This window comes from Giraffa tippelskirchi, chromosome 8 (assembly GCF_054371585.1).
Source record: "Giraffa tippelskirchi isolate mGirTip1 chromosome 8, T2T-mGirTip1v1.2.pri, whole genome shotgun sequence".
In the NCBI taxonomy this organism is placed as follows: Eukaryota; Metazoa; Chordata; class Mammalia; order Artiodactyla; family Giraffidae; genus Giraffa; species Giraffa tippelskirchi.
Window position 1 is genome coordinate 151,913,007 of NC_137282.1, and position 19,528 is coordinate 151,932,534.

Consider the following 19,528-nt stretch of genomic DNA (forward strand, 5'->3'; position numbering starts at 1 on the left):
GAGGCAAGAATATACAATGGGGCAAAGACAGCCTCTTCAATAAATGGTGCTGGTAAAACCAGACAGCTACACATGAAAGAATGAAATTAGAACACTTCCTAACACCATACACAAAGATAAACTCAAAATGGATTAAAGACCTAAATGTAAGACCAGAAACTATAAAACTCTTAGAGGTAAACATAGGCAGAACACTTGATGACATAAATCAAAGCAAGATCCTCTATGACCCACCTCCTGGAGTAATGGAAGTAAAAACAAAAGTAAACAAGTGGGACCTGATTAAACTTAAAAGATTTTGCACAGCAAAGGAAAGTATAAGCAAGGTGAAAAGACAACCCTCAGAATGGGAGAAAATAATGGCAAACGAAACAACTGACAAAGGATTAATTTCAAAAATATACAAGCAGCTCATACAACTCAGTACCAGAAAAACAAACAACCCAATCAAACAGCGAGAAAAAGACCTGAACAGACATTTCTCCATAGAAGACATACAGATGGCTAACAAACACATGAAAAGATGCTCAACATCATTCATTATTAGAGAAATGAAAATCTAAACTACAATGAGATGTCAGTCAGAATGACCATCATCAAAAAGTCTACAAACAATAAATGCTGGAGAGGGTGTGGAGAAAAGGGAACGCTCTTGCACTGTTGGTGGGAATGTAAATTGATGCAGCCACTATGGAAGACAGTATGGAGATTCCTTAAAAAACTAGGAATAAAACCACCATATGACCCAGTAATCCCATTCCTAGGCATATACCCTGAGGAAACCAAAATTGAAAGAGACACATGTATCCCATTGTTCATTGCAGCACTACTTACAATAGCTAGAACATGGAAGCAACTTAGATATCCATCGACAGATGAATGGATGAAGAAGTTGTGGTACATATACACAATGGAATATTACTCAACCATAAAAAGAAATGCATTTGAGTCAGTTCTAATGAGCTGGATGAACCTAGAACCTATTATACAGAGTGAAGTAAGTCAGAAAGAGAAATATAAATTTTGGATTCTAATGCACATATACAGAATCTAGAAAAATGGTACTGAAGAATTTATTTACAGGGCCACAGTGGAGAAACAGACATAGAGAATAAACTTATGGACATGGGGAGAGGGGAGGAGAGGGTGAGATGTATGGAAAGGGTAACATGGAAACTTACATTACCATATGTAAAATAGATAGCCAATGGGAATTTGCTATATGGTTCAGGAAACTCAAACAGGGACTCTGTATCAACCTAGAGGGGTGGGGTGGGGAAGGAGGATCAAAAGGGAGGGGATATATGTATACCTAAGGCTGATTCATGTTGAGGTATGATGGAAAATAGAAAAATTCTGTAAAACAATTATCCTTCAATAAAAAATAATAAATTAATTAAAAAAATAATGGCCAAATAATCTCCAAATTTGATTAAAACTACAAATTTACAGTTTCAACAGACTCAAAACACAAAGGAGATAAAGCAAATGACAACTAATAGAAAAAGTAAAAGATACATCATAATCAAATTATTTCAAAACAGTGTAAAAGAGAAAAATCTTAAAAGCATCCAGAGAAAAAAAGTGGTGCATTAATTATGGAGGTAAAAAGTAAGAATGACCCCTGACTTATCAGAAACAATGAAAGCAGAACATAGTGGGGCAACAACTGTAAGGTAGTGAAATTACACAACTGTCAACAGAACCATCAACCCAGAGAAAACATCCTTCAGAATCAAAGTCAAAATAAAAACATTTGCATACATACAAAATCTGAAAGAATGCATGGCTAGCAGATCAGCACGGTATGAAATGATAAAGGAAATCCTTCAAGCAAGAGGAAAATGATCCAAAGGAAATTTGAACTTAGGCAAAGGAATGGAAAAAGCTAGAAATAGTAAATACATAGGTGGATATAAAAGTTATTTTTATTATTTTTTTTAACCCGCTTAAAGAATAATTGTTTAAAGCAAAAATAATAAAATGTACTGAGTTTATTCTGTAGGTAGGAGTAAAATGTATAACAAAAAATAGCATACAGTGCCAGGGGAAGTGAGTAACAATATATGGTTAGAAGAGTCTTATACAACATGTGAACTGATATAATTCTAGCAGGCTTTTGTGTGGAAACTGACATGCTGATTCTAAAATTTATAAGGAAATACAAAGATCTGGGAATAATTTTAAAAAAGAAAAATAAAGAGGTCTTACATTACCTGATTTCAAGACTTACTATAAAGCCAGTAATCAACACACCGTGGTTGCCATAAAGATAGACATATGCTTTAATAGAAGAAAATAGTCCAAAACCAACAACCAAATAATGACATATATATGGTCAGTTGATCTTTAACAAAGTTTCAAGCCATTTAATCAAAAAAAAAGATATCTTTTCAACAAACAATACTGAAACAGTTAATTAGATAGCAATGTACAAAAAAGAAACGAAATTTGACTCAACTCACGACATATATAAAATAACTCAGTTAAGAACACAGAACTAAACATAAGAGCTAGGACTATAAAACTTATAGAATAAAACATAGACAATGCTAGGGACCTCGTGTTTGGCAAAGATTTTTAAAATAGGACACCAAACCTGATAATCCATAAAAGGGAAAAACTGATGAATTGAATTTAAAAAGAAAGTCTTTCACTCTTCAAGGGACAATGTGATGAAAATGAAAATGCAAGGCACAGACCAGGAGAAAATATTTGCAAAATATATGCCCAAAAAAGAACTTGTACCTAGAATATATTCTGATGTCATACAACTCAATCATAAGACAAAACAATTCAACAAAAACTGGGCAAAATATTTGAACAAACCCTTCACCAAAAAAGATATACAGATGGCAAATAAATACATAAAGAGATGCTTAACAGCATTATTCATTAGAGACAAATTAAAGACACGATGAAATATTCCTACACACCTATTAAAATGCTTGAAATTTAAAGGTTTCTCTCTACACCAGAATAAAGTTAATACACTTTTTGTCTTAAAAACCAAGAAACATTAAACAAAAAGAGTGATAAACTCTTGACTACATAAAATAAAACACTTCCTTATAATGGAAAAATAAAAGCACTACAAACATCTTTGGAAAACAAAGTCAATCTGGGAAATAGTATTTAGAAAACATACGACAATGGGTTACTAGCCTCAGTATGCAAAGAATTCTTTAAAATTATATTTTTAAACTCAAGAGGACATAAACTGACAAGTCTCCAAAGAAAAAAGAAAGTGATCAACAGTAATATAAAAAGATGCTCTTTCTAGTTATTATCAAAGAAATAAAAAAGTAACTAGATAACATATTAGTAAGCTGGCAAACTGATTACCAAACCTACAACACACTACTAAAGGACGTAATAGAAGAAAGATGTAAATAAATAAATGAATAAATGTTCTCTTGTATAGAATTGTATTATAAAAACATAAACTTCTCCAAATTGTCATATATTGAACTCAAAACATGACAGAAACACCCATTTAAAATTCCAATTAAATAACTTGAAAAATGGGCAAAATAGAGTTCAAAAATAGTTGTAATTATTATTCAATAAAATCATCAGGGCAATAAAATGGTCATTTAGTAGAAAAATATTGCCAATTGTTTAGAACAATAAACTATTCATTTGGAGGAGAGAGCAATAATGCTGGAACAGTATCTCATTTATTTAAAGAGTAAAATTAAGCCATAAAATTACAAACTGAAATTTAGGAGGTTTTGTTTGTTTGTTTGTTTTAAATAATCACACAGTGGGGAAAATCTTTTAGCATATCATAAAAACTCAGAAGCATAAGACAAAAATACTGATAAATTTATCACATAAAACTAAGAACTTCATTATAAAAGGATAATAAAGCATGTTGAACAAATTTTTTAAATAAAAATACAAACTGGGAAGTAACATTCATAAAGAATATGACAAAAAGTTATTTTTAATTTGCAAAGATCTTAAGGAAATTCTTTAAATTTAAAAAAATATAATATGACAGGAATAGGCAATTACTCAAAGGAGAAACTTAAAAATGGTCAGCAATCAAGAAAAGATGTTCTTTCTCATAATCAAAAGAGATGAAAATTAAAGCAACTATATACCATACTAGTAGATCGGCAAAGGTGGAAAATATCAAAGATCTGGATTGAAAAGGGAACAGAAAATCAGGCACTTGTGATCTGTTGATGAAAATTTCGATTAATATTCCCTTCCTGAAGACCATTTTGACTGGCACCCAAGCCGGAAGGAAAGGAAGAAGGGAGGGAAAAAAGAGAGAAAGGAAAGAAAATGTGTTCTCTCTTAAATGTTACATAGGATAAATAAGGCAATATCCTGCAAGCATTAAAAGTAATATAGAATCTTTCTTGTCATGAAAAAATGCTCAAAATCAGTATAAATATATTATATATATTAAATGTACAGTATATTTAGTGTGATCCCAATTTCATAAAACAACGTGTAGGAACGTATGTGTGTATGTAGGCATTCATAAGAGATATCAAACCGTTTTCATCAATAGATTAACAGTGGTTCTCCCTTGGTAATTCTATATGGTTATTTTCATATTAATCTTTATACTTTTCTAATTGCTTTTGTTCAGTTTTCAGCTTTACTTTAAAAACTGAGTTTTTAGAATAACCAGTGTGTTTCAGATTTAAATAAAACTATTTTTTAGATTTGACTCACCCAATAAGATGGGAGGAAATGTTTAAGAATAATGTGGCAATCGATTCAATTTATCACATATATAAAATTACCTAAAAACATGTATTCTCTGAACAATTATTCTATTAAGTTCATTTTCTGCAATCCTCTCCCTCTTGAGAAAAGACAGAGGAAAAGCAAAAAGTAGGAAGCATTTGATAATATTCCAAATATGAAAGAATATTTCATATTCTTTTTAGTGATTTTAGTAACTGAGTTACATTTTGGGTCAATACTCCTTTTGATATTTAAGAAGAGACAAACTAGAAGGAAAATTTAATAGGTCATCAACATGTTTCCCGTATCACTGGTGTCCAAGCAAAACAAAGCATTTGTCATGGCACGCAAAGGAAAGGAAAGAGGTATAAGAAAGCAAGACAATAAACATTTATCCTGAGTAGGTGGATTGGAAAACATGAGAGATTCTAAAGCAGAGATAAAATCAGAAAACAGTTGAAAAAACCAAAGTCACGAACTATAGTATAGGATGGATTTGGAGGAGTAGTCTGAAAGAATAGTTTAAATAAAGTAAAACATTTATAAATCAGTGTTTACAGCCAGTACTCATTCATTCATCCTTTGGTCCAGATCCAATCAGATATTATCTCCAGGTGCAATATTTGGCACTGAGATGAAAATTAAAATTAAATATTTATTGGTGCCTTAATTTTATCAGAGCCTTATTCCAATTACAACCTAGGTTAGTTTCTATCTAAGTGCTGTATGATGCTAAATCCTGATCTCCCTGAAATACAAGAAATGTCATCATAGAGATCCTGTTTTCATTTCTAGTGTCAAGTCTCAGAGGCTGGCTGTCTTTTATGTTAGTGTCTGGCAATGTCATACTCTTTAAATATTTAGGTGAACCTGGATTATTTTTACTTTGAGGTAAATTTAACCAGTATGGCAGATAATGATTCTTCCAAGCATCAGACACTTCAAAGAATAGACATTCTATATGACCATTCATTTAAAACACCTAATACTTTCACCCAGCCACTCTAATTCTTGTGATGTAGGTGCATAAAGACTTATTTACAAATTCCAGTACAAGATTGCTTTCGACAGGGAGAAAATAAAATATGAAAGCATGTTAAATGCCCAAACAAGAAGAGTACAGATAAAGAAATTTGGATTCAAACATTCTTTGCCATCATTAAACTCCACTGAAGTTATTCTTCTTTAAAATTTTGATTTTCAGAAACAACTTGTGTAGTAATAGCTGGCATCACTAGGATAAAGCAGTTCCATGGCTCCCTGTATGGCTATGCCTTTGAAATGTCTGATAATCACAAGCTCATATCCGTTCTATGTTACACATGGAGAGAGATGACGAGTGTGGCTGGTATTTATGACTATGACTGAATGCCATCCTCAGATCTACTACACAGGATGGCATGAGCAATCTTTACCATGTTACTTCTATTGTTCTGTGCCTCCTTCATTTTGGGTGTTGATCTAAGAATACCTTCCTGGCCTATCTTTCCTAGTTGATCACATTGTATAACCAAACATAAAAGATCTCAGATTGGTCCATGTTTTAGAGTGAGTTTGGGGGGTGTTTACGTACATGTTAATACAAAAAAAACCCAAAAAAACTGTGTGTGAGTCAAGCTGTCCTACTGTGATGCCTGCTTATAAAGGGCATATATATGGAGTAGTCTTAACATTGTTCCAAAGGCTGTCATCACATTATCTAGGTCACACTACAAGCAATGTACTTAGAAATTGTTCACTCCTAAGTTTTGGATAAAGAAGATATTTTAATCTGAAATTAATCATAAGTCTAAAAAAAGTAAAGTAGAATTGCACATGCCACATTATTGATCATGATCCAAAAGAGATCATTTTCTCTGTCATGGAAAGCATAAGTAACTAAGAAGCCTTACCTAAAATTTAATACTTTGTAAGGTCAGAGGATGAGCATGTTGATTATGACTGGCTTCTTCTTAAAGAAATAATTCCATCATAACTTCTGATGCAAATTTTTGATTCAATTATTTGGAATGCAAATTTCCAGACAATCTAGATTCTGGAGGTAGTTCTGTTTACTTAGTTCAGTTCAAGGATTCCATTTTACCTTTGCCACTTCTTCTCATTCAAGCAACAGATATGATTACAACCATAGCACAGACTAGGTGACATACTTTAGTGAAGTATTAAAAGAGACTTACCTAGTTCCTCTGTCACTCCAAGTTCAACAACTGTTAGATTTCTAACAGGAAGCTATTTTAAGCCTTGCCTTGACCGGGGTTCGATCCCTGGGTCAGGAAGGTCCCCTGGAGAAGGAAATGGCAACCCACTCCAGTACTCTTGCCTGGAAAATCCCATGGACGGAGGAGGCTGGTAGTGGGGTCGCAAAGAGTCAGACACGACTGAGTGACTTCACTTCACTTTGACTGGTTCTAGACTTCTTTGGGAAAGAACAATATGGAAACAGTATACCAGATTTGAATACAACTTACTTCTCTGTGGCCCTTGAGACTCAGTTTCCCCATCTGACAATGACATAAGGCTTATCTCAGAGAACGGTCATAAGGATTAAGTGAGAATGTGCTGAATAAATCGTAACAACTACATTAGTATTCATTATTATTTTCACTTTATCACATATCTTGGGCTTCCCATGTGGCAGCAGTGGTAAAGAACCTGTCTGCCAATGCAGGTTAGACATAAGAGGCATGGGTTCAATCCCTGGGTCTTGAAGATCCCCTGGAGGAGGGCATGAAAACCCACTCCAGTATTCTTGCCTGAAGAATTCCATGGACAGAGGAACCTGGTGTGCTGCAGTCCATAAGGTCGCACAGAGTCAGACACCACTGAAGCGACTTAGCATGCACGCACACATATCTTTGGGTAGGCATGGCACTGATAGTGAAACCTCAGCAGAACTATTAAAAACATCTCTTCTAGAACCATGAGGTCCAGTTCTCTTGCCTCCATGTATAATCATTTCAGCTATTATTGCATAAAATGGCTCCAAACAAGGAACTCAACAACCATTTTATTTGCTCACAATTCTATGAGTCATTATTTAGAACTAGGCTTTAAGATATACAAGAGGACAGGCAAATACAGGGATCTGGAGTTCTACGTTTGAACACTAGAAATATTAAGGGTTTATAACATCAAATTGCAAGCAAAGACCACCATCCTATACTCTGGTCTTTCTTTTAACTTGGAGGGCACTGTGGGTCCAAAATACAATACAGTCAGCTCCAGTGCAGAAGTAGATAGGTTCACAAAGGTTACCATGGTATTGACTGTTTGCAGTTTCATGAAAGAACAAAGACTTAAAGGAGAAATGGGGTAGCAGGACAAGTCAGTTTCTGTTCCCCAAATCAGGGGCTCTCTTCTCCTTTACGCACATTCTCGCCAAAGGTCTCACTAACACTCTTAGCAAGAGTAACTCCATGGGAAGTGGCACAGACAGTGGCAGACTTGGTCGACTGCCGTTTTACTCGGCATCATGTTGCAGGAAGAAATTTCACCATTCTCTTGGTGGTGTGCTGCTTAGAAGGTGATTTTAATTAAACCATAAAATGTCAGACATTAGTGTGGAGGAGGGTCAGCCTGCAGGGAGAGGGGATGAGTCAGATTTATTATTCACTGAGCAACAAGCTGACAGCCCTTCTCTTAGAGGAGATTATAAAAGAAAGCCAAAAGTTCATATGGTATATAAAGCCACTCTCATTTCTCCCTTGACCAATCAACGTAGATCCATTTATACCTCCCTTCAAAGTGCACCATAAAACTATTGGGGCATTTGTCAAGAGTAAACCCTGAGAGGACTTTTCCAAGCTCATGTTTAGTGTCTAACAGTGAATGGTGGGTATTCTCTTAAATACCGTTTTTCAAGCTTTAAAACCATTTGTTTTAGAAATGCAGCAGGCTAGAAATCATCCCAAGAACACTTAAATAAGACCATTCCTCGTTCATCAAGATGGAAGATTCTGGTGGGCTCCTACTCTTAAGATTAGTAGTGAAGGAAAACCAAACCATAGTGATTTCTGAATCTTAGTTCAAGAAGTTTCTGGTCATAGTGTTATTATTTGTCCCTCCCTCTTCTGCCTATATTTGCCTTGACTTAGAATCCACTTCTTCCTGGAAGGTTTCTGGGCCCCTAGCTGGGTTAGCTCCCCCTCCTATAGACTTTTACATTACCCTGAACTAGTGTCGGTCAAAACTCCTGCTATACTCTGCTGTAATTATCCATTTACTTATCTGTCTCTCCAACTGAATGACCTCCTCTAAAACCAATACCAGGCTTTACCCACCATTGAATCCCCAGCACCTGGCACAGAATCTAGTACAGGGCAGTTATGTAATGTTTGTTGAATTAATTAACCATCTTTTGATAGCACCATCCTATTAGACCTTAACTAGATCCTTGTGATTAACTCAGTGACCTGTGTCATGGCTGAACCATGGCCGGATCTCCTCTAAAGACCCATTGGTCTTTTCTCCACACTAGACTTCATCAATATCAGTCACACATAGAGTAATCGACAATATTCTACTCACTTTGTCTTTGTGCCATGAAAGCACAATGCTCCGGACTTTCAGAAGCACAGAGAGTTGGAGTAGAAAGGGCCCTAGAGACTTCTCTCGTTGTCCAACCACAGCCTTTTACCCAAATGAAACCAATCCAGAGAAAAGTGACTGGGAGCAGACCTTGGGTTAGAACTCAAGCCCATCAGGGCCTCTCCGTTTTCTTAGCTTTGACAGAAAGGTACCAAAATACGATACTGGATTGATAAATGTACCTTTTTGCCAAACTTGGGCCTTTATCCCAAGTCTATCAATGATATGCAAACAGGGGAATTTGAAAAAGAACACAATTTTCCATTCATCTTTCCGTTCTGGCCCCCACATGCTGCAAATGGAAACCATTTGGTGGGGGCTACAGAGGTGACGAGAGATTCACGACGATACAGTTCTGCACTGCCGCGCCACAGGCTTGTCAATAATATCTTACTTAACACGCTGTCACAGAATTTTCCTTCAGTGTTACCTCGGTCGCTACTGTAACACTCCGTAAGAAATAATGCCATCTGTTAAAATACACAAGGCAGGGAAACGCAGCTGCTGTCATCACACAAAGATGGAATTAACCAACAGTAGGCAATTACTTTCTTTTTACATTTCACAATTAGAATTTTAGTCTTGCTTTATTTGTATCACCAAAGTCACCACAACAGTGCGCCTGTTGAAGTAACAACAGGGCTCTCTTGATGAAAACATGGAGGAGGAGGAGTTTAGTTGGGGACAATGGTAATTGTTACTCTGTTGCCTTTTTTATATATATTTTTAAAATTCCATTGGGCCATGTTAATTATAGGTAGCAGTACCAAGATCACGGATTTGTACCTAGCATTCACACTGAGGCTCTCCTAGTACTCAACTAAAGACAGAAAAAAATTGCCAAGTGAGGTTTATACCTGATGAGATGATCATTATGCTACACATTCAAGATCCTTTTCTCTTTTTCTCTCTTTGGTAGCAGAAGATTTAATGGAGAAAGAAGGGACCCGGCTTATAGGAGACAGGTTTCTCATTTGAACAAGGATGAAATTCTGCCTCTCTGCTTTTATTCCATTCACTGGAAGGGAGCAGATTGCTGGCTGACTAACAGAAGGGTGGACCTATTCAGAGCTTAACTGCTGAGCTAACTCTTCAAAAAGCTGTAAGAGATCAACAATTGCCTTGGCCATACTCCATTATGAGAGTGTCAGCAAGCTGGTGTTTCTGTCTTTGATGCATTTTTTGCATGGAAATTATATGCTGTATTTCCCAGGGGCAGAGCAATAGGCAAAACCTGTCTTAACTGGTTTCCTGATGGGCAGAGTTCCCTTACAGAGTAGAGCAAAATCGGTGGATGTAACAAAGGGTTAAAACTATCAGCTTTTCTCCAACTTCTGTGACTGTTTATGAATCACGTAAAGAGACCACATAACAATGATGCCACAATGTGGAAATATCTAAATATTTATTAACTTGATCCTTGAGAGGAATCCTCAGATATCCACCGTTCTCATAATACCTTAACTCTAACTTTCAGTACAGTTTCCATCCATTTGTTTTCAAAGATCTTTCACAGTTTTCTGGTTCATAAACAGAATGAACCATATACCAGTTCATAGATAGAAGGGCTCTCAAACCTCCTGGTAGAAACACTTATTCCACTTTAAGTTCACTCTAAACTCTGCAGTCAAGGCATATGCCTTTTGTAGCAAAGCTACTTAATAAATAGCATACACTTGGTGCATGCATACATGTGTGCTAAGTCGCTTATCATGTTTGACTCTTTGTGACTCTATGGACTATAGCCCTCCAGGCTCTTCTGTCCATGGGGATTCTCCAGGTAAGAATGCCGGAGTTGGTTGCCATGCCCTCCTGCAGGGGATCTTCCCGACCAGGAATCAAACCCGTGTCTCCTGTAGCTCCTGCACTGCAGGTGGATTCTTTACAACTGAGCCACCAGGGACTAGCTGAAGGAATCTGCAGGTTTTGGGGAAGTCCAGTTCAAATACAGATTTAAAAAAAATAAAATATATTTTTGAGCTTGACTTCCCAAAGCCTGCAGGTTCCTTCAACTAAGACCACCCCTTATCTTTTTGGATGCCCCATCAGGCATAACAGAGTGTCATCCGTAAGAAATGCTCAATGTTTATGGACAAGCAGCTTCAGACTTTAAAAGCTAAGGTGTTTCTACTTTGAAATTATATATGCTAGCCAGTAGGTTTCTCAGTTGAAGTAGAATAGAGGAAGGGTACCTGACAAATTCGATCTCACAAATGAAATGTGTCTAAATTCATTACACAAACACATGGATTTTGCTTGGCTCTACTGACCAAAATCTTGACAGACACAATGATGTCTGGTATGTAATTACATGAAGAAAACAATTTTATCACAGACTGCAAGCCTCCTCAGGTCCTCGAATACAAAGGATGCTATTTAGAAAGAAACTACAATCTGTAAACATAATCCACAATCAAGGGTCTCAAAGTCACAAAACAGCTACATTTCTGATTACTAATTCCGTCAAGCACTACCAGCACTCCAATGAAGATCAAGCAGACAGAGGAAGTCTCTATACCAAGCTTGTCTGCATTTTATACCACAGCCATGTGTCTGGACAACCTTCAGTTCTACAAGATGCTATTTCTATTTGTAGCATGATTTATAAAAAGGGAAAAGATGATGTGCTAGGTATTACACTAATATTTTCAATTAGTTTAGTACTAATATTAATAGTATGATCATTAATAATGATCAACTCTGTGTCTTTACTGGCCAGTGGCAGATCCAAAATCAGGGTTCAGTCACGACGTTGAGCTCCTGTATGTTATTACCTTTTCTTTTCTGCTGTTTAGTCGCTAAGTCATGTCCAACTCTTTGCAACCCATGGACAGTAGCAGCCCGCCAGGCTCCTTAGTCCGTGGGATTTCCAAAGCAAGAATACTGGAGTGGGTTGCCATCTCCTTCTCCAGGGAATCTCCCCTACCCAAGGATAGAACCCACATCTCCTGTTGGGCAGGCGGATTCTTTACCACTGAACCACCTGTGATATTGGTCCTGAGGAACAAGTCAACTGGTCTATTGTTCAACCAACATAATGCCACTGAAAAACCTGAAAGTCTTAGTATTTACATCTTAGACTAGATCGAAGAGACAATTCTCTTTAAGCTACAATTTAATGATTACATAGAAAATCACTGTTCTTCAGACAATAAATTCTTACTATACTACTATTTTAAAGTGATTTCTACCTCTTTGTAAAGAAGGGATCAAAATAATAATTAGAATTTTTTTAAGTAAAAATGTGAGATTCACTGAAAGTTCTTTTCTGAGCCATGCTTTAAAGAATGTACAGCAATGATGAAAGTGCATAGTTAAAAAGCTAAAAAGAAAGCAAAGATTATTTTTCCCCATGCAATGTATAAGACGAGATCTTAGAGGTCTCAAAGAGGAAAATATATACACAATCTGTTCAAACCACCCAATTTCTCATTTAATCCCCTACTTGCCCATCTCATACTAGCTCTTTATTTCTGAAAAATAATCCCTTGCCTTTCCTATCTTCCTACTGTTGTTCTCTTTTGGGTCCCATAGACTTGCTATATATCCACAGCAAGACTCAAGTTCTCACAGACATTTAGCATAATCATTTCACATAACATATGAACATTGCTCAAAGCTGCACACACGGGAGAAGCATATACAAACCGTTCTCCCCTTGATCCAAAGCAATAATTGGAGAAAAACCTCCAAGTGTGAATGAAATAAAGTCTTTCCCACTTTGTAGAGTTTAGATATCCTCAGATATAACTGCTTTTTTTTTCCATTCCAACTGTTTCACTAAAAATGAATGCCTTTATGTAAGTGAAAAAGCAGAAAAGAATAAGCTTAAAGATAGGTGTAAGAGATTTGGACTTCAGCTGTAATTCTACCTGCACCAAAGTGTGATATGAAGTGGTAAATAAGACACAACTTAGAAGAGCTTAAGCCTTTAGTGTTAGCTGGAGTCTCACCTACTCCTACACGTGAGCACATACCAGATGGTTCCATGGCAGTCAGGAGGCTTGAAATGAAGCTATCATTTAGTCTGCAGCTGGAATACACAGTATTGCCCACTTAAAAAAAGATGCTCATTTATTCAGATGGATCCCATGTAAAAGGATTAGATCTCACAGGACATGCAGTTTTACATTTTTCAAGTTTCTAAGACATTTTAAACCTAGTGAACTGCACTCTCACCCCATCCCAGCCAATTCACTTTCAAAACCAAATTGAAATATTCCATTTGACTATGTGTATGATAATTTCTTTATACTCCATAATATTTATATGGGTTCTTAGGTTAGACTTGGCATCAATGTGTCATGTTTTCATGTTTGTCTCACATTGTCATAATTACAAATATAGCAGCCAGTTTGCCAAAGTCTACGTGAAGGTTTACATAAATTTCAATCTACCTTCAATTATTCCAGTATTTTCTCAGGGTTTCAGCAATCTCTTCTCTAACTTATATCAATTTGGCTTATCCTAAGTATTGACTGGGTTTTATTCTGGGCATACGCAATCACAGCCATAATTATGTAATATTTTTAATTTTTTATTAAACTATTCAGCCACTGAAAACTGTTATGCATGTAGTCCCACTTATTCCTCTTTAGATTCCTAAAAGGATCTAAAACAAGACAATAACTTAATTCATACATGATTCTGTCCAACTAATTTTCCTATATGTTTAACATAAAGGAAGCCTTTAACTTAGGTAAACAAGCACCTAAAAAATCGAGTATAAAAATGGAACGTAGGTAGTTTATTGTTCTTTAGTTGCTAAGTCATGTCTGACCCTTTGCAACTCCATGGACTGTAACCCACCAGGCTCTTCTGTCCATGGGATTTCCCAGGCAAGAATACTGGAATGGGTTGCCATTTCCTTCTCCAGGGGATCTTCCTGACCCAGGAATCAAACCCGTGTCTCCTGCAATGCACACAGATTCTTTACCACTACACCACCAGGGAAGCCTAGTGTAGGTGATGGAGAGTTTCCAAATCTCCTAGTCCCACCAATATATCATTTATTTAACAGTATGCAAATGAATTAAGAATACATGCAGGCTTCCTGGAGTAAATAATTTCCTTCTCTGTCAATACCTAGAAACCATCTTCAGTACCTCCTAAATATTCACACCTACAGAAACATGCAATAAAAGGAATTAAAGGGAATCACCTCCTTGGTAGCTCAGACAATAAAAAACCTACCTGAAATGCAGGAGACCTGGGTTCAGTCCTGGGTTGGGAAGATCTCCTGGAGAAGGGAATGGCTACCCACTCCAGTATTCTTGCCTGGAGAATTCCATGGACAGAGGAGACTGGAGGGAAACAGGCCATCGGGTTGCAGAGTCAGACATGACTGAGTGACTAACAGTTTTATTCACTTTCATCCCTTACCCAACATTCTCTCCTAAAGAAGAAAGGGTGAGAAGAGGATTGAGAGAAAAGGACACAGTGAGAAGGAAGAAAAAGGAAAAAACTTTTCCTTACAATTTTATTCTTCATCTTTTTTTTTAAAGACTTCAACTTGGGCATCTTGGAATTAAGCTTGTGTCATGGAAAATTTCTGAATATCATAGTACAATCCACATTGAAAGTATAAATGTTCTGTAAATTTTGCAAAGCAAACTCCTGAGAAGAAGGGACTGTATATGATTAGCATTCATGTTACCTCAGTTCAGTTCAGTTCAGTCGCTCAGTCGTGTCCAATTCTTAGCGACCCCATGAATCACAGCACGCCTAGCCCAGTCATTATGCTAAGGAAAAGGCCTAATCCCGATTTAAATTATCCGCATGTTTGTGCCCCATTGTGTAAATCAAAAAGAGAAGCTACAGCTTTGAAAATATTTTCAGGTCCTGTCCTCCTCTGAACAATTGAGGGAAGTTCTCTTTCTAGAAGTTCTAGTAGAAATGCAAGGTAAATGCAAGAAATACAAGGTAAATCCAGAGCAGCAAGAACACTGGATAGTCTGTCTATAAACACAGCCCCACACAACAGCCTTAGAAGCCTTCTTACCTACAAAAAGAAAAAATCAATTCCTTGAGTATCTTTGTATATTTACTATCTTAATTTGTCTCTAGTTTCCACCAATATTGTTACACTAGCTACATAACCTTACTGGCAATTGATTCTATAACTTATTCTATATAATTTCACTTTCTGGACTTCTCTGGATAGGATAAAGCAGGTGTTTCATGAAATTGTATATAATATAGTAGACACAGAGAAAAACACTTTTCGAGTGCAGCAAAATAAATATACTATACAATTACTTTCCTTCATACCAAGAAGACAGAGTTTATTTTAAATTGACTGATATGTGCCCATTTTGAGGTATCTGTTTTTCCCAATTGGCATAAGAAGAAATACTAGAAAAGCTATGACTTTGGCTGAGGCATACTTTGTTCCAAGTTATAGGTTACCAGGGCAAGGGGGCATTGATCTGTTGAGATCGGTGGATATATTTAGTCTTCCAAAGTATAGGAGTGGAGACAGCAGGGAATCACAGCAAAGAATCTCCAGGAATCTGACTTTCTTCTGCAGCATAGCAAGGTTTACCTGTCTCACAATTAGCACTTGGCTGTCATGCTAGAGAGATGAACAAGATTGTTGCCTGCCCTGACAGAAATACATGAAAAAATATAGGCTTATAAAACAGCCACTTGGAAATTTGGAGCTGATTATTGTAAGAAATAGTTCATATTTTTAATTCAGTATCAAAAGCAACACAGGTGGCGATTGGAATTTTAGGCTGCAAGAATGCAAAAAGAAATAGTGGAAGGAGGTGTAAGAAAAGCAGCTTTAATAAAGCAAAAAGGAAGGAGAGAGAATGAAGACAGGGCAGGTTCCTCTCAACCTCACCTTCTATCACTTTCCAGAGACAGAGTAAGTCAATTATGGACCACAGCATCACCTAATACAATTCTATTCCCTGGCTGACCTTCTCTGAACACACTTCTCTGCAGGATGTCTTGACAAGTTGCCCTGCACATCAGCAGAAAAAAACTTTCACTGCCTGTAGATCCAGAGAAGCTCATTAAAAACACACTGAGTGTGGCACAGAGATGTAAATTACTTTAAAACTCTCAGAATTTTCTCTTCTCTCTCAAAGGTTACAGATCAATTATTAAGCTTTGCCACAGAAAAGTGGATCATAGTATCTGTTACCATATCACAGTTTTATCAAGCCGCCAGTCATTATCCACAACAAAGAACACAAGTTTACGACCACGCTAAACCAATTATCATCTTGGAAGGAAGAAGTGGGGGAAAGAAGGGAGACAGAAAAGGAAACAAAAAGAGATAAAAACTATTTACTGGGTAAATAAAATTTTAACAATAATTATTAAGCCAACATTTACTGCACTAATTAGTATCTCCTAGAGGGATATAAATGTGTTTATATCAGTTAAAGACTGTCTGATATGACAAGAAAATAGCCGCATATCTAACATCAAAAGCATGTCTTTCTCCCTTCTCTTCCTCCCATACTGTAGCGAGTACATGATGAGTACATGAAGGAAGGTAGAAGAATTCATTAGTTTATCTCCCACAGCTTTGTATCTTCAACATTTTTTTGAATAAATACAAAGTCATAAATTAGCTTGTAGCAAAACAGAATTAATTGAATGTCTTAAATAGGATCATCAAACCAAGGTCTGAGTCAATTTATCTGCCTTAGATTTTGCTAATGTAGTTTCAGCTCATTAGGGCAAGAGTTGATGCTAAGGATGAGATATTATTAGACACAGAAAGGGAAACTATAAGATCATGGAAATCTGACTGGCTCTGTTTTCACAAGAGAATTTCTTGAAGGTTATCTGACATTTGCTACAAATCATAAAACAGCTCCCCTTCAAACAATAATCCATGATTGAAAGAAAAAACTGAAGATGCTTTCATAGACTCTGAAGATATTTACACATATACTGACACTGAGAAAGCTCTGCCCTTCATTCTCTCAAAAGCCCTTGCCAGAAAATGTCTTAGAAATACTGCATGGAACAATTGTGTGCCTGTGTGTGTGTGTGTGTGTGCACACGTGCGTATGCACGCACACACAACAGCAAAACACACATATATAATAAAACATATTTATGGAAAAGCAAAATATACTCTACATGTGTGTATTATACATAAATAGAGAGGGAGGCCTTATTCTGATTGTTTCCTTAGAAAATAAATTTTTCAGGTGTCCAAGTGAAACAAGAGTAATTGTACACAGTAAGAAAGACAAGACAGCAAAGTTGTGGGGGAGGGAGATTTTCCCCGCATTTCTAGTAACAGAATCAATAACACTCTGTGATTCTTCCAGCCAAAAGGCTTCCCCACAGGAGAACTTAAAACAGTCGCTGAGCAGCCTGCCTGACCCAGGTCAGGCAACAATTGCACAAATGCCTGGTTCTGCTCCAACCCCACATTTCATTAATGTGAGCTCTCTCCTCACAGGCCAGATAACATGATCTTGCAGAACGACTTGCAATAAGTCACAATAAATTAAGGAAAATCAAACTGTTAGACTAAGGCTTAAGTAATATTACTTGGGCCCAAAGACACCAGGTTTTTGATTAGATTCTTTTCATTTGGTTAATCCAAATACTAAAGAATCCATATAAATGGAGCAAAACATCATCAGGGTTGCAAAGCTGGAATAAAATGTCCAGAAGTAGTTAAAATTCTGGCTTGGTGGACAAATGAAGTTACTTATTAGACTTAACCATCATCAATTTATGCTATCAACCAGCTCAGTCCCCATCATCCAGAGAATGGTGGCATCCATAATACATATAGGTTTGTTGTGAGAATTAAAATAGAGGAGGTATTCAAAGTTCTTGGGCTTCCCAGGTGATGTTAGTGGTAAAGAACCCACCTGCCAGAGACAAGGCTTTGATTCCTGCATCCAGAAGATACCCTGGAGGAGGGCATGGCAACCCATTCCACTATTCTTGCCTAGAGAATCCCAGGGACAGAGGAGCCTGGCAGGCTACAGTCCAGTCTGTAGGGTTGCAGAGTCAACACAACTGAAGCAACTTAACACTCACAATTCAAAGCACTTAACATGAGGCACATAATAAGCACTTGACACATGTCAGCTACACTATTTTTATTATTATTTACTAAATAATTCTCATTCTCATTTCACTTAGCCTTTTCAAATACCCTATGATGGTACAACCAAGCCATTGTTAAATACTCCTTGTAACCTTAAACACAACAACAAATATAAAATTCAACTGGTTTTAAAAATCAGGTTTAAAACAACCTAACTTGATAGAATTTATATTTCTCTTCTGCTGGTGCTGAAAAACTAATGGCTGAAGCAACTCCGTTTACCAGAGGTATGTGACATGTTCAACTTCACAATACATATACAAGGCACAGCCTCAGATTTTCTTAGGTTAAGCATGCTGAATTTTGCAATAATATAAATAAAATATCCAAAAATAAAAATATACATTAATATTATTGTTGTTTAGTTGCTAAGTCATGTCTGACTCTTTTGCAATCCCATGGACCGGAGCCGGCCAGGCTCCTTCTGTCTGTGGGATTTCCCAGACAAGAATACTAGAGTGGGTTGCCATTTCCTTCTCTGGAGGATCTTCCCAACCCAGCGATTGAACTCACATCTTCTGCATTGGCAGGCAGTTTCTTTACCACTGAGCCACTAGGGAAGCCCTATGTATTTATAGAGGGTTAAACATATATGGAATGCAAAAGTAGGAAGTCAAGAAATACCTGGAGTAACAGGCAGATTTGGCCTTGGAGTACAGAATGAAGCAGGGCAAAGGCTAACAGAGTTTTGCCAGGAGAACACACTGGTCATAGCAAACAGCCTGTTCCAACAACACAAGAAAAGACTCTACACATGGACATCACCAGATGGTCAATATGAGAATCAGATTGATTATATTCTTTGCAGCCAATGATGGAGAAGCTCTATACAGTCAGAAAAACAAGACTGGGAGCAGAATGTGGCTCAGATCATGAACTCCTTATGGCCAAATTCAGAATTAAATTGAAGACAGTAGGGAAAACCATGAGACCATTCGGGTATTACCTAAATCAAATCCCTTACAGTTATACAGTGGAAGTGAAAAATAGATTCAAGGGATTAGATCTGATAGAGTGCTTGAAGAACTATGGATAGAGGTTCATGACATTGTACAGGAGGCAGGGATCAAGACCGTCCCCAAGAAAAAGAAATGCAAAAAGGTAAAATGGCTGTCTGAGGAGGGCTTACAAATA

At 36.8% G+C, this 19,528-nt stretch overlaps 1 protein-coding gene across 3 annotated transcripts in view; it reads right to left on the reverse strand.

The window, feature by feature from the left end:
* The window catches only part of LOC145516678 (uncharacterized), a 744,489-nt gene that overhangs the window by 592,558 nt on the left and 132,403 nt on the right, over positions 1 to 19,528 (reverse strand). The window contains exon 6 of one of the 3 annotated variants that reach the window (XR_014061653.1): positions 14,491 to 14,692. The exons of the other annotated variants lie outside the window; for them this stretch is intronic. The gene's annotated coding sequence lies outside the window, so the exon portion shown is untranslated. The remainder of the gene's footprint in view (positions 1 to 14,490; positions 14,693 to 19,528) is intronic. 3 annotated transcript variants of the gene reach the window in all.